Source organism: Moschus berezovskii, chromosome 11, assembly GCF_049115385.1.
Source record: "Moschus berezovskii isolate FMDL1 chromosome 11, NW_MosBer_1.0, whole genome shotgun sequence".
Classification (NCBI taxonomy): Eukaryota; Metazoa; Chordata; class Mammalia; order Artiodactyla; family Moschidae; genus Moschus; species Moschus berezovskii.
In genome coordinates this window covers 108,149,564-108,166,051 of record NC_142470.1, presented here as the reverse complement: position 1 = coordinate 108,166,051, position 16,488 = coordinate 108,149,564, and the positions used below count along the sequence as shown (strand labels likewise).

Genomic DNA, 16,488 nt, shown 5'->3' with positions numbered 1-16,488 from the left:
CTCTGGAAGGGCCAGTTGCTTTTTAGCAACAAAACTCATACAAAGGCTGCCAGTTTCTAAATATGGGTGTGTGAAAAGTCATATGCTTCAGGAGACCTGATCACCATATGAATAAAGGCAAAATTCAGTCTTCACTATCCTTGGCATGCCCTCTCATGTCAACAAGTTCCCCGGGCACAGTGTCTGAGTGATGATGCCCTCCCATGAGAAAGTGCTCAGGCTCTTTTGGGGGCAGCAGTTCTGGGGATTCTTCTTTTTCTTTTTTTGGCTGTGGCCTGACCAGGATTGAACCCGTGGGATCTTAGTTCCCTGACCAGGGATTGAACCTGTGCCCTGGGAAGGTAGAATCTTAACCACTGGACATCTAGGGAGGTCCCAGTTCTGGGGATTCTGAGGAAAATTCATGCACAGGTGGATCTGAGAGTGGAGGGATAGGGACCCTGTCCTCGGCCAGGCTGGGACACCCACCAGCCCTGGTGTCCCCAGCAGGGACTGGAGGCCAAGCTGGGGCTCAGTCAGTGTGCTCCACTCCAGATCTGGTTCTAGCCCAGTTAAGAATCCCAGCCTTCCTGGGAACCAGTCCTTCCTCATCAGGAAGTTTGTTTGCCTGTTAGACAAGCTTAGAGCCCCTGCTTCTGTACGTGGCCTGATGATAAGGGCCCAGCAGAGCAGGTAAGAAGAGGAAGGTGATTCCTCACAGGAAGAACACCCGAAAGTGACCCAGTGGTTCTCGAGCCTGCCTGGGCCATGGACTGTGCTTTTATTTTTTCTGGCTGTACTGCACCTCTTGTGAGATCCTAGTTCCCTGACCAGGGATTGAACCCATGCTCCATACACTAGAAGCTAGTAGTCTTAACCACTGGACCACCGGGGAATCTCGGCACTGTGCTTTTGAGGCGCTCTAATGGTCCTAGCTACAGGTGCTTAGGGCTAGTTGTGCTGGACCATTCACAATCACGGGCATCCAGGATGCAAGAGGTGTGACAGCAAGTGTGTAGCATGAGGAGTTGGGTAGTGAAGGTCGTACCTTTAGTTCCTACAACCCTTAATCTGCTCCTAATCCTTATTCCTCTTCTGTCTCCCCCTAGTCTTGGAGGGAGATGCTATGAAGGCCTTCTCATTACATACCAGGAAATAAGGCCCAAGAAGGTTAAGCGACTTGTTGAAAGCCACCCCCACTCTAAGGAAAGGCATAAGATGCAGCCCCTTTCCCAGCCTGCAGCAGCCTGCGCTCTTTGGAACCTGGCGGAAGGAGTGTGTTCTGATGACGACAAACCTGGAGACCCGGGTTCTGCGACCTGCTGGCTGGGGGAAACCCCTCACGAAGCCACAAGACTTCCCCAGCCCAGCAGTTCTGAGTTCTGCCAGGGAAGCCCGAACTTCCTGTTGCCTGGGGAAATTAGAAACCTGAGGGTCAATCCAGGCCTTTCCGAGGCCCAGAAGGAGCCTAGCGAGTGGGGAGAGCAAGTTGGTGCTGGCACTGAGTGCTGAGGCCACGGGGCATCTGGCACCCTCATCACCTGTCAGAAAACCTGCTGACAGAATAGGGCCCCAGAGTGCCCTGAGAGGGAGAAGTGGGGTGACCGCAAGGGGACTTCAGGGGCCATCCACACAGTCTCCATCAGCCTTTCCCAACAGTGGGCCTGACTGGTTGGAGCTCTCCACTTCCGGTGTGGATGGCAGGCATTTCCGGCCCGTGGCTGTTGGGGGCGGGAGTAGGACACGTGACCAGTGCCGGCCAATGAGCTGTGAGCCAGTTCACTGGCGTGTTGGTGCCGCCGCTCCAACACAGAGGTGGGTAACGTTCAGGGTGGGCGGCGGGGTCCCTCTGTCCCATGAGTGACCTCAATGAGCCTGTCAGGTTGGGGCTACACTTGAAAAATCAAAGCCCTCCCAACTATGGTACTTGTTGGGTATCTGGCAGGGAAAACCAGGCAGAGAATTGGGCACCCAAGGAAAGAGTTACTCAGAGAGCTGGGAGTGATTTTAGGGAATCACTGCTTGAATTGTGAGATTCCCCTCGTGAGGCTGAATGCAGCGCGGATGCAAGTCATTATAAAGGCTCAGATGGTGCCGGGACCCAGTGGACTTGGATGGGGGAGGGGGCAACATGTTTGGTCTTCGCAGGGTTTTGCAGAATGAGTTATTTCAGGTCCTTGGGCATGTAGTTTACACCAGGGCTCCTCAAACTCAACTCTGCACATTGATTCTCCAGAATCTTGTCAAAAGGCAGTCTGTTTCTGCAGATCAGGGATGGGGCCTGAGAGTCCACATTTCCTCTAAGCTCACAGGTTGGCCCAGTCTTATTGGGCAGGCAGGACTACACTTTGAGAGGTGAGGATTTAGACACCAGAGCTCCTTCTAAGAGCATGAGTGGGGGTCAGACCAGGGATCATGCCCACCTGCTGCAGGCCCCTGTGGTCCCCCGTGGCACCACTTAATAGTTAGGGGTGCTTAGGGTCTTCTGATATGCTAATAGCTGATGAGAGACTTTACCGCTGAGCCTGCACAAACAGGTTTCAGAGTAGGCTGGGTTTTATTTTGGTCTCTGAAATTTCGCCAATTTGGCCACAGACTAGATTGTCAGTTCCAAAATGATTCATTTTCTGGCATGTGGAAATTATTAGAAGTAAGAGATCTTTTCCTGCTCTTTGTGAATAAAGAAGATAATGAGGCTGGTGAACAAAAGCCAAGGCATTGTGGTAGGTGGAATCCAAAGATGGCTCCCAAGATCCCTCCCTCCCTCCCCGTGCACTTTCTCCCAGCTCTTCAATCAAACACCAGCCTAGGTGTTTTTCTGTGAAGGGATTCTGCAGATGTAATTAAGGTCTACAATCAGTTGACTTTGGGGCTTCCCTGGTGGCTCAGATGGCAAAGAATCTGCCTGCATGCTGGAGATCAGGGTTCGATTCCCTGGGTCAAGAATATCCCCTGGAGAAGGGAATGATTACCCACTCCAGTATTCTTTCCTGGAGAGCTCCATGGACAGAGGAGCCTGGCAGGCTACAGTCCAGGGGGTTGCAAAAAGTCAGATACAACTGAGTGACTAACACTTTCACACTGGGAAAAGGAGATCATCCTGGGTGAGCCTGGCTTAAACAGATGAAGCCTTAGAAGAAAGATTTGATGTGAGAGGGACTCAGCTTTTGCTGGTTTTAAAGATGGAGGAGGCTGTGTGGCAGGGAATGCAGCTGGCCTCTTAGAGCAGATAGTGACCCCTGGCTGATAACCAGGAAAGAAACTGGGATGTCAGTCATACAACCTCAGTCATTCAGCCACCTGAATGAGCTTGACTCTTTGCTAGCACCTCCAGAAAAGAATGCACACATTCTGCATGTGATTTCAGTCTTGGAAGACCCTGGGCAGAGAACCCAACTAATGTCAGCCATGGACATCTCACCTAATGAGCTGTAAGTTGACCAATGAGTGCTATCTTAAGCTGTTAGGTTTGGGATAATTGGATATCCCAAATGGTCTGACATAGAAATCTAATACAGTCACAAGAGGAGATCTTTATGACCTTGAAAACTTTATAGTGGCCTTGGGCACATGGGAAAGTCATGTTCATCTTTTTATACAGACTTTATGAGTCAGAACTGTCACAGATCAAGTGCTTGGAATCTGAATGGCACCATTTTTCTACCTTAAAGCTAATTTTGTATGTAAAATTTGGTGTTTTCTTTTTTTCCTGTAGGAAAAAACGTAATCTGTATGTAAAGGGAAGAACTATTGTTTCCTTAAAATGATGGTGTCTGGTAAAGACAACTGTAGTATTTTAAGTATGGTGTTTGTGTTTTTCTTGTTCAGTAGGGAAAATGAAAATATTTGGTAACCACTTATGCTCATAAAGGGAGGTGGGGGTGGGGAATGGAGGTGGGGATGCCAGAGCTGGCTCATACATTTTGTTGACTTTTTCTGGTTAAGTGTTATTCAAGTTTCTAAAGGAGATCTCAGTTGCTTTCTTAGTCAGTCAGGGCTGCCATAACAAAATACCATAGGCATAGGTTAGACAACACACATTTATTTCTCATGCTTCTGAAGACTGAGAAGTCAAGATCAAGGTGCCAGTAAGTTCTTTTCCTCGTGGGGACTCTGCTCCTGACTTGAAGATGGCTGTCTTCCTGTTGCATCCTCACGTGGCCTTTCCTTGTGTGTGCTAGTGGGGAGGGGAGGGTTGATGGGGAAGGGAGAGGGGAAAGAGAGAGTGGAAGGGGGAAGGAAGGAGAAGGAGCGGGGAGGAGCGGAAGGAGAGAGGAATGGAGAGAATGAGCAGGAGGGTGGGAGGTGAGGGAGAAGAGGGAGAAGAGGAAGAAGAAGGAAGAGCAGGAGAAGAAGGAGGAGGGGAGAAGAAGAGGAAGAGAAAACTGGAGGAAGAGGCGGGGGGGGGAGGGTCAGGCAGGCGGCAGAGCGCTCCTGTGTCTCCCTCTTCTCATAAGGGAGCATCCTGACCTGATCCAAATGCAATCACCTCCCAAAGACCCCTGCCTCCAAAGCCTGTCCCCCTGGGGTTTGGAGCATCAGCACCTTAACTTGGGAGTGTGTGTGTTCAGTTGCTTGGTTGTGGTCAACTGCTCGTGACCTCATGGACCGTAGCCCACCAGGCTTCTCTGTCCATGGGATTCTCCAGGCGAGAATACTGGAGTGGGTTGCCATTTCCTTCTCCAGGGATCTTTCTGACCCAGAGAGAGAACCCACGTCTCTTGTGTCTCCTGCATTGGTGGGCAGACTCTAACCTGGGGGTGGAGGAATGCAAACATCCAGTCTCTGATAGTGGCTTGGCATAGTATAGTATTAGCCCGGTGTGTTGGAGTAGTGTTTTGAATGAGAGCTCCCAAGAAAGACTCCTTGGAGGCCCATCTTATTCCTCTGGTCCCCAACTGCAGTCAACAGGGAACTCTGACATAGTTGATATCAGACTTAAAAGTTCTGAAGAGAGCAATGATGGGACTTTTCACGGATGATCTCCCAAACTCTGCAGGCTCAACACAGTTTTCCAGTAGCCAACATCACTGATTATTATTACCATTTAATAATTGCCACGATGATTCATATTTTCATGGGGGCATGGATGGCTGATTTAGGGGAGAGTCTGTGTTTTTTCCTATTTGGAACCAGTCTGTTGTTCCATGTACAGTTCTGACTGTTGCTTCCTGACCTGCATATAGGTTTCTCAAGAGGCAGGTCAGGTGGTCTGGGATTCCCATCTCTTTCAGAATGTTCCACAGTTTATTGTGATCCATACAGTCAAAGGCTTTGGCATAGTCAGTGAAGCAGAAATAGATGTTTTTCTGGAACTCTCTTGCTTTCTCCATGAGCCAGCGGATGTTGGCAATTTGATCTCTGGTGCCTCTCCCTTTTCTAAAACCAGCTTGAACATCTGGGAGTTCACGGTTCACATACTGCTGAAGCCTGGCTTGGAGAATTTTGAGCATGACTTTACTAGCGTGTGAGATGAGTGCAATTGTGCGGTAGTTTGAGCATTCTTTGGCATTCCCTTTCTTTGGGATTGGAATGAAGACTGACCTTTTCCAGTCCTGTGGCCACTGCTGAGTTTTCCAAATCTGCTGGCATATTGAGTGCAGCACTTTCACAGCATCATCTTTCAAGACTTGAAATAGCTCAACTGGAATTCCATCACCTCCACTACCTTTGTTCGTAGTGATGCTTCTAAGGCCCACTTGACTTCACATTCCAAGATGTCTGGCTCTAGGTCAGTGATCACATTATCGTGACTATCTTGGTCGTGAAGATCTTTTTTGTACAGTTCTTCTGTGTATTCTTGCCACCTCTTCTTAATATCTTCTGCTTCTGTTAGGTCCACACCATTTCTGTCCTTTATCGAGCCCATCTTTGCATGAAATGTTCCCTTGGAATCTCTAATTTTCTTGAAGAGGTCTCTTGTTTTTTCTTGTTTTTCCTATTCTGTTGTTTTCCTCTATTTCTTTGCATTGATCACTGAGGAAGTCTTTCTTATCTCTCCTTGCTATTCTTCGGAACTCTGCATTATTTAATTCTGAGTTCAACTTTTTCAACAGAACTGCCTCACTTTGGGGGAACCCTGCAACCCCCTCTTTGCCATATCTCCTCCATCTCAACTCTCTCAACTATTAGAGGAGGTAATGGTTGGACTCAAGTTTGGGACATTGTGAAGGATCACTTAGGTAAAAATCCATGTTGAGTGCTTGACTTGTGTGTTGTTGAGGGATCTATCTAGACCCATCTTATCAACAGAAGGTTGAGGGAAGTTGGAGAAGGGGTTATATGGCCCAATTTGAGTTGTAGCAAGCCCTGTGTCCCAGGTGATGCTAGCGGTAAAGAATCCACCTGCCAATGCATGAGACTCAAGAGATGCGGGTTCAATCCCTGGGTTGGGAAGATCAACTGGAGAAGGGAATGGCAACCCACTCCAGTATTCTTGCCCGGGAAATTCCATGGACAGAGGAGCCTGGCAGGCTACAGTCCATGGGGTCGCAAAGAGTCAGACAAGTCTGAGCGACTAAACAACAGCTAAACACTGCACTCTGTGCAGTGGAGGGCAGGAGCATTGCCCACAGAAGGGACCACAGGGGCTGGGGAGCACGAGTTTAGCTTCAGGGAAGGTGAACTGGGAGGCAGGCGTGAGGGACCGGGTGGTAGATTTGATGTGGGTGGTGCAGAGGACAGAGGAAGCCGGGGTGAAAGCGAGGCTCCCAGCCAGGCACATGGGCAGAGGGAGAGGAGCAGGGTGGGCCCAGCAGAGAGAGGCGGCTGGAGGTGCGGCTTAGGCTCCAGACTTGTACTGGATGCTTCCGGGCGATTTTCAAAATGATGATGCAAGCACGTGGTTTTTGATCCTCATGTCCATTTAAGTTGATGTCATCTTAACTATCATCACTTTTCTTTGGAATGGAATAGTGCTTTCATATACTTTATAAAGCATCAGTTATTTTAGCAACTTCATCCACTGATTCATTTATTTGAGTATTTATTGAGCAGTTACCCTGTACCAGGAACTGTTAGAAACCCAAGAAACTAGCAGGAAATGAAACAACCCTCAAGGGTTGTTTTTTTTTTTTTTCCACTTTGTAATTAAGTTGTAGTTACATTTACACTATTTCTTCTCACCTTCAGGTTTGCCTTCTGCAGGGGTGTTGGTTATAACTGGGAGGAGGTGGCTACTTCGGAGGCTGGCAGACTAGACAAGAATGCTGCTTCTTTCCCTGAGTTTTCCCTGAGGGGTGGTGTCCTGTGGCTGCTGCCACCAGTCTGTGTATGCAGGATGAATGATCAGAGAGAACCTGTCCATGAGTTATTTAGTTTGTGTGAATCATGCATGACTATTTTTGCATTTTACAAATTAGCTCAGGTTAGTGTGAATTAATCAGCCTTTCTGGTTTATACCTTAAAAAAAAAAAATCACTCCATTTCCCAAAGCCATAGCATCCTGGCACCTCTGTCCCCGAACTTGCTTCCTTCTTCTTGGGCTCACCAGTCCAAACCCCTAACTGAGCACCATCAGACAGCAGGTAAAGCACAAGCTGGGGACAGTTTCACAGGACCCCTGATTGCTTTGGAGAAGGCAAACTGAGGACTCCTTTCAGAGGGAGGGTGGGCAGTGGAGGGCCAGCAGTTAAGCCACCCACAACAGTCAAAAGCAAAACTTTTGTCTCCATTTCAGCACAGAACCACTTTTGTGGATTTTCTTGAGGTTCATCCTTATACTTACAGGGCTGAGGTGTGGACATTTTCACATTTGCATTTGCTGGTTTAAATCAAAGAAGAGGGACTTCCCTGGTGGTCCAGTGGTTAAGAGTTCAACTCCCAATGCAAGATCCCTGGACATGGAACTAGATCCCAGATGCCTCACTAAGAGTTCACATGCTGCAACTAAAGATTTTGCATGCTGCAGCTAAAAGGTCCTGCCTGCCACAATGAAGAACAAAGATTCATATACTTCATCTAAGACCTAGTGCAGCCAAATAAATAAATATTAAAATATAAAATCGGAAAAGATGGCTATTGTTAAAGCAGTCAGAATGTGGTCATTCCAGCTGTGATTACTCTTCACAGCTGAAGACATTTCTTCCCATTTGGCTGGGGCTCCATCACTGAATGCTCCCAGTGGGTCGGAGATGTTTGCATAACCTTGAACTGGTTAGCCTCATTTGCTGCACATGATGATATCCATCTCCCAAATGCAATTTTGCCAGCACTTGACTCTATGTGGGTAGCCAGAATTCCAATCCCTGTTCCATGTCAAGATGTTATGAATGAAAAATAGGTGGAATCTGATTGTCCCCAAAAGTACTCCACTTACTTTGAGTTGCTAAGTCTTTAAAAATTTTTTAGACTTACATTTTCTGATGATAAAAGTGACACCCACCTTCCAAATGTGGAAATCAACAAAGCACTAAAAAAGAGGTCAACATTACGGGATGTCCCCGGTGGTTCAGTGGCTAAGACTGCATGCTCCCAACGCAGGGGGCCCAGTTTCGATCTCTGGCCAGGGAACTAGATCCAACCACATGATTCAGCTAAGAGTTCACATGCAGTAATGAAGATCAAAGATTCCACGTGCCACAACTCAGACCTGGAGCAGACAAATAAATACGAAAAAATAAAAGGTCAGCATCTCATATTATCCCAAGTCGGATTTGCTCTCTCACCAGTTTTATTTTGGGTGTCCTTAATCCACTAAGACATTTCCCCCCTTCTTCCTCTTTCTTTTTAGAGCAATAATTCTTCACTGTTTCTTCCATGGAATCTCCTGGATGCCTTTGTCATCTGCTGTAGAAACTGAAGAAAAACCTTATCTCAGAGAGGTGAGATTTGGGACAAGGCTATGTCCCAAATCCCAGACCCACCGGGAAGGCAGACCTTCTTAAATAAGGACATTCAGGTCAGTTCCCAAGGACAGAAGGGCAAGGACCTTGGAGGACATACCTGTAATAAAGTTGGGGTCTCCATGTGGCAAGCCTGGATTCCAGTGCTTGGTGAGAATGAACTTGGGCCCCTGCTAGCATGGTGATGCCCCATCGCCAATACCACGGGAGGGTTGAGGATGGCTGAACACCCAGTTTGGGGCTTCCTGGGACAGGTTTGGCCAGCTGGGACAATGCCTAGCTTGTGTACCCTGACATCAGCCACTATTTTATGGTACTTGAGTGCCTGGCAGAGAGTAGGGACTTGATAGTTTTTTAATAGGCTAAAGGTATGGTGCTTTTAAATGCCAACCAGTACTGTAAGAAATGATGTTCATCCTAAAGAGGTAAGTCCCCATGCTCCCCCAGCCCTGGAGGTCCGGCTGCAAAGTCCTTTCTCTGGGCCCCTTCATTCACGTCTTAGCAGGATGGCCAAGTGTCTGGGCTTCTCAGGGTCTGTCACCGTATACGTGTCACACAGCCGTGTGAGGTTCTGCACCCACATGGTGCTGCAGAGTTCACGGCACTCTGGTGGTCAGTGCAGCCGAAGTCCACGCCACCTGCATGGCCCGGTGCCTGGCTCCTGCGCCTGGCTCCTTGAGCTGGGCTCTCAGGTCTCTGTGGGATATTTCTTTCCATGAGTTCCACAAGCTCTTGCTTTTACCTTTCTTTGACTTATATTTTTAAACCATTTGAGAACTGAAATATCACCTGCCATACCATTAAACAAAGATGTTCCAGCCATCAAACCACTGGGATGGTGAGCCCGGAGGGGACTCAGGATGAGAAAGCACAGGATGCTGGCTCCAGATAGCTGAGGTGCAATCACAGGAATGACTTCAGTGAGCCCAGACTCTTGCATCTTTCCATACATAGAAAAGTGCTAAATTTCTTAACTTGAGATATTTGGTTCTCCATTAGTAACACTCATCTTTTGATGTTCCAAACAGTCTTTTGTTGCAAAAACTTGGAGATCAAACCAGTCATTCCTAAAGGAGATCAATTCTGATATTCGCTGGAAGAACTGATACTCCAATACTTTGGCCACCTGTTGTGAAGAGCTGACTCATTGGAAAAGACCCTGATGCTGGGACGGATTGAGGGCAGGAGGAGAAGGGGAGGACAGAGGATGAGATGGTTGGATGACATCAGCAACTCAGTGGACATGAGTTTGAGCAGACTTGGGCAGATACTGAAGGACTGGGAGGCCTGGCGTGCTGCAGTCCATGGAACTGCAGAGTTGGACGTGACTGAGCGACTGAAAGATAGCCTATGTATTCTAGCTCACTGGCTTTGCCTCTTTGTAACAGTTTTCTCAGTGTCATCTGAGGTGCTGTATCCTGAGTGTGAAGTCCTCAGAATGTCTGCGGAATAAAACATAACTCTCGTGGATTTTTTTTTCAGGTGACACGTTTATTTTTTAAAAATTTCAAAAATATGCAGATGTATAGAGAGCTCATTAACGTCTGTGATCACAGCATGCAGAGTGGGTAGTTAGAACTATTTGTCATTTTTGCCCTAAGTGGTTGCTTTTTAGAAATTAATTAATTTTAAAGCTTACTTCTTTCTGGCTGCACCAGGCCTTGGCTGCGCAGATGGGCTCTTTGTTGCGGCTTCTCTCTCGGTGTAGCAGGCAGGCTTGGTTGCTTCCTGGCATGAGGGATCTTAGTGCCCTGGCTAGGGATTGAGCCCGCGTCCCCTGAATGGAGGGTGCATTCTGAACCACTGAACCACCAGGGAAGTCCCTGCCTGTGAGGTGAGAGGCGCAGTGACTCACGCGGGGCTCCGTGCCCACTGCCCCAGGCGCTTCTCTGTCCCACGAGACGCCACCTTCGGTTCTGACACGTTCCCTTCCAGCCCGCTTCTTACACTTTTGCACGCAGTTCACCTACGTAGCCAAAGGAGTACAGAAGTTTACACTGAAAGACCGTCTTCTGTCACTCAGTGTTGGTTGGTGGCTAATATGATTTCACTGGATTTCCTTAGAATTCTTTCCTTCCTCTTTGCTGAGGTGTTTCATACCGCAGCCGGGTCACCTTGCCATTTCATCCTGATGGCTGTGTGTATGCAGTGCTAAAATGCACAGGCTTTGGAAAAACAGAGCTAGAAAGCCACTCCTCGGTGTAATAAAATTGGCAACTATTCCTCATCATCGAACACCCGCTCCAGAATTAGATTTCCCCAATTGTCTCAAAAATATCTTCGAATTGGTATGTTTGAGTCAGAGCCCCAGTAGTATGTACGGAGGACTGCTTTTCTTGCATTTAAAACAATTTTCTTTGAAGCATAGTTGATATACAATGTTGTATTATTTGCTGCTATACAGCCAAGTGATTCAGTTTTACATACACACACACACATTATTTTCCGTATTGTTTTCCATTACGGTTTATCTTAGGATATTGAATATAGTTCTCTGTGCTCTACAGTAGGACCTTGTTGTTTATCTACTTTCTCCCGCATTTTTAATTTTATTTTTGTTTTTGTGCTGCAAGCATGCGGAAGCCAGATCACTGTCTGGAGAACATTCTGGGGCTCCTCTGTCTTCCGGGGAGCGTCAGAGGACCCTGTCTCGGCCCACTCAGGCTGCTGTAAGGCAGCTGCACAGCCCGAGCTGCTTAGACGTGGATCTGGAGCCTCAAGTCTGAGATCAGAGTGCCAGCGAGCCCAGGGGAGGACACGCTTCCATGCTGCGGGCCTCTCCTGTCCCCACATGGTGCGAGGGCAAAGGAACTCTGTGGGGCTTCCTGTGCGTGTGTGTGTGTGTTAGTCAGTGATATACAACTCTTTGTGGCCCCATAGACTGTAGCCCGCCAGGCTCCTGTGTCCATGGGGTTCTCCAGGCAAGAATACTGGAGTGGTTGCCATTCCCTTCTCCAGGGGCTTTTCCTGACCCAGGGGTCACATCCAGGTCTCCTGTATCGCAGGCAGACTCTTCAGCACTGAGTCATCAGGGGAGTGGGTCCTTCCCTACGAGGGCACCGATCCCATTTGTGAGGGCTCTGCCCTCTGGACCGAATCACCCCAAAGTCCCACCTCCTTATGCCATCACCTTGGACATGAGGTTTTCAACATATGAATTTTGCAGGGGACACAAACATACAGACGATAGTAAACCTTACCTACCATTGTTTTCCCAACCAATGGATGTTCTTATAAAGGCTGGGCTAGAGGGTCTACTTCTCTGGCAAGAATTCTTGATAGATGGAGGTTTTTTTTTTTTTTAAAGATTCATCACTGTTGTGTGTATCTAAGAGCTTGATCTAGTGAGCAAGACTTTAACCGCTGAACAAGCCATGTTCTTTGACATCTCCACTGGGCCAGCCGTGGACACTGACTTGATCCCACCCTTCTGCCTTCAAGCCAAGCTGCAGCACACACTCGTATATCTGCTTCCTGACACACGTGTGCAAGAGGGTCTTTGGGGTTTGCTCAGGTATGTATCAATAATTGCTATGAATAACTTCTTTTTACTGGAAATAAAAATGCCTCCCTATTTATGTTAACTAAGTCCATAGCACTCAGTGAACCCAAACATCAATATTTATTTTTCAAACAGTGGATAATTTTTAAGTTTCAGTTTCAAATAGTATATGCTAGTAACAAAAGAATCAACAGCTTCATTTATAAAGTAAAAAATCACCCTGAAATCTTCTCTTGCTGTCACCATGATTAATAATTTGTTGACTATCCTTTCAAATGTTTTTCTATTCACATTTGAACATACATATATGCACGTCTCATACAACACAATAGGAATGCTAATATACATATTTTTATGGCCAAGTTTCTTTTTTTTAATTTATGTTTCATGAGCATCTTTCCACATGAATATGCTCACATCTAAATAATTTCTTTTAACAGCTGGGCAGCATTCAATGGCTTAGGGATGGTGTGATGGTTAATTTTATATGTCATCTTGACTGACCATGGGATGCTTAGATAAAGCATTATTTCTGGCTGTGTATGTGGGTGTTTTCAGTTGAGATTAGCATTTGAATCAGTGGGCTCAGGAGTGGGTGATAGAGGCTGGGACTGGTATCTGTACTTGAGGGTGCGGGTGCCAGGGGGCCTCTGGTTTAAAGGGCAGTTGACTCATGGAGAACTCTGTCAAGTTCAGACTCCAGAGTCACTCATCCAAAATGTGAAGCACCCATTCTATGCCCAGGCGCATGCCTTGTCCTGAGCAGTTGAAATCAAAACAAATTACAAAAAGATCCCATCTTTACTTGAAATTATTAACAGGTGCAGTTGCACAGAGCCGGACACGGCTGAAGTGACGCAGCAGCAGCAGCAGCAGCAGCAGTTTGTATAGAGGCGCTGGCGTGCTGCCTCAGTTGCTTGCTTTGTTGTTCAGTCGCTCAGTCGTGTCCGACTCTTTGCGACCCCATGGATTGCAGCACACCAGGCTGCAGTTTTCATTATCCCTGTTTTCCACTGTCTCCTGGAGTTTGCTCAGACTCATGTCCACTGAGTCAATGATGCCATCCAGCCGTCTCATCCTCGGTCGTCCCCTTCTCCTCCTGCCTTCGATCTTTCCCAGCATCAGGGTCTTTTCCAGTGAGTCAGCTCTTCCCATCAGGTGGCCAAAGTAGGAGAACTTCAGCTTCAGTCCTTCCAGTGAATGTTCAGGGTGGATTTCCTTTAGGATGGACTGGTTTGATCTCTCAAGTCTTCTCCAGCGCCACAGATCATCAGTCTTTCAACGCTCAGTCTTCTTTACGGCTGAGCCTTTCTTGGCTGCTAGGTTATGTCTTATTGACCCTATTACATAAGTGTGTACTTTCTGGGACACAGAGCAGTGAGGTAGAGAGTCTGCCAGCCACCTTGTCCTTGTTGCATCAGGTCCCTCTGAAGTAGGCTGAGTTCTCAGCACGGTTCCTGGCCTGCTGCCCCAGCTCGACACATGGTTACAACTCTTCCTGCCCCTCGGTTGCAGGCTCCCCTCTTGAAGCCTTGTCTCCAGGGAGGGAATGTCTGGATGGTGGCTGCCCTTTGGGCACAAGGCACTCACTCAGTCCAGGTTGCCCTGTGTTGTGAGTATCACAGTGCTGAGACATCACTCCCCGCCCTGGAACAGCTCAGGGATCTTCAGTGCTAGAGACGGGCTCCAACAAAAGAATAGGAAGATGCTTTTCAACATGATGTTTACCTTCTTATTTTCCTTACTATAGTACCTAAAATTGACATAATTTTAATAAACCCTTTGTTCCAATAGGATGGTTTGTCTGTTACTACAGATGGTGTAACACCACCATCACCAGGTCACCACCACCATCGCCACAGCAGCAGCACCACCGCAACCGTGGCACACACAGCCCCACCACCGCCACCAGACCACCGCCAACACTGGGATCGTAACCCCCAGTACTACTGTGACACTCCAGTCACAGCCACTGGCTCTATAATACCACCATGGTCGCTGCCACTACTGCCACTGCCCAGACCCACTCCCCGCCCCACCATGACGATCACACCAGCATGCCAGTGACTGCCATCACTGTCACCGCCATTACCATTTCACACCTCACACCGTGATCACCAACACAGCCAGTGCCAACACCGCCATCACCACCAACACCCTCACCCCACATATGGGCAAGACTTCATTGCAGAGGTCTTCAAGTCACACTTGGGAAACCCTCAGACTCTGACGAACCCCTGAGGGGTGGAGTGGAAGTGGAGACAGAAGCCACTAAGCAGACGTGGGTCCAGGCTCACCCTCTTCCACTCATGCTTCAATCTGAGACACCCCCATTATCTGCTTTACCTATTGGAGTTCCTCATAAAATGCCATCAGGGTTCTCAGATCTTAAAACCCACTGAAGCCACGGTGTGCATAGTGCTTTATCCCACCAAGGAATTTTTTCCAAGACCTGTTTAGGAAAATGCAAATGAAAATGCCCAAGGAAGGCACACACGCAAAGGAGAAACACTGTGTGTGTTTATCATGGAGAACAGGGTCGCCATGAGTGCTGCTGAGGAGGGAGGCCTGGATCCCACACTCCTGGGCTTATATCATGGAAGACAGCTGGAAGGAAGTAGAAAGGGAGCAGCAAAGTCAAAGACCGCTTTTGTTTCTGATGTGTATTCAGGACATGATAGGTTAATCTAAGCTTGGCACAGCTAGGAGGCTGTGTGGTTTCCTGCAGGACTGTGCGTGATGACAGGTTTTCCCCTTCACTGCCTGGCCTCTCTGCCCCCTGTGCCCAGCCAGGAAGGTTTTCTGGGAGGGTTTCTCCCTCTGCACTCATACTGGAATGTCTTATCCTTGGCGTTGGGGGAGTCTTGTCTCTTTGGGATGAAAAGTGTTGGAGAGCTTTATTGGATAATTCCTCCCTTGAAATTGTACTCTCATTAGATAGGAAACACGTCGTGTTTTGTTAAAATCCAGCCTGCAAACAGATCTGAGACTCCCAAGTGGGCTGGCTTTGAGGACAAATTCTTCATCTTTTTTAATATTTGAGAATTTATTTTTAGTTGTTTGGTTGTACCTCGTGACTTGTGGGATCTTAGTTGCCCCACCAGGGACCAAACCTGTGCCTCTTGCATTAGAAATGAGGAGTCTTTTTTTAAAAAAATTAATTTTGTATTGTGGTATAGCCCATCAGCAATGTTGTAGTAGTTTCAGGTAACCGGCAAAGGAACTCAGCCATACATATACATGTATCCATTCTCCCCCGATCTCCCCTCTCATCCAGGCTGCCACATAACACTGAGCAGAATTCCATGTGCTATACAGTAGGTCCTTGTTTGTTATCCATTTTAAATATAGCAGTGTGTATACAGGTCTACCCCAAACTCCCTAACTATCCCTTCCCCTCACCTTTCCTCGGCTGGGAACCGTAAGCTCATTCTTGATGTCTGTGAGTCTGCTCCTGTTTCGTAAGTTCATTTTTATAATTTCTTTTTAGATTGCTGGATGTCACAGGATATTTCTCCTTCTCTGCTGGCTTATTTCACTCAGTATGACAGTCTCTAGGTCCATCCATGTTGCTGCAAACGGCATTATTTCATTCTTTTTGATGGTGGAGTAATATTCCTTTGTATATACGTGCCACATCTTCTTCATCCACTCCTCTGTTGATGGACATTTAGGTTGGATGGGGAGCCTTAACCACTGGACTGCCAGGCAAGTCCCAACAAACCCTTCATTAATCTTCTCAACAGTTCCCTCCCTTGTCCTGCTGTATCATGTGACAGAACCATGAGGCCAGCATAGCATCGCCTACATTCTAGATGCTCATCCAACTTGTCTTTCTGTTTCTGCTCCAAGGAGCAGCTGGATGGGTATAGTGGTGAGGGTGTGGGACTGAAGCCAGAGAGGGATGTGTAACGATAGGACCAGGCTCCAAAGTCTGCTTCTGGGATGTGAGCTCACATCCCAACAGCGGACAGGTGCTGGTGGGCACAGAGGGCAGCTGCCAGTCGGGGGTGGGGCACTGTGGGGGATGTGGCACTCTTGACCCCTCTCGAAGGAATGAAGTCACTTGGCTCCGGCCAGTCCTCACCATGGAAAAATGAGAGCCACGGTTGCCAGATGGTCTGAGCCCCACGGCCCCCGCAAGAGAAACTAGATTTTTTAAAT

General features: G+C 47.7%; 1 long non-coding RNA gene across 2 annotated transcripts; it reads left to right on the top strand.

Moving 5' to 3' along the window:
• The first annotated feature begins 1,364 nt into the window (after nucleotides 1-1,364).
• On the top strand, nucleotides 1,365-10,281 carry LOC148776260 (uncharacterized). 2 transcript variants are annotated; one of them, XR_016038672.1, is made up of 3 exons: nucleotides 1,365-1,794; nucleotides 8,711-8,878; nucleotides 9,851-10,281. It is a non-coding gene; the product is annotated as an uncharacterized LOC148776260 (long non-coding RNA). The 2 variants fall into 2 exon arrangements; XR_016038671.1 differs by lacking the exon at nucleotides 1,365-1,794 and adding an exon at nucleotides 3,939-4,067.
• The last annotated feature ends 6,207 nt before the right edge of the window (nucleotides 10,282-16,488 follow it).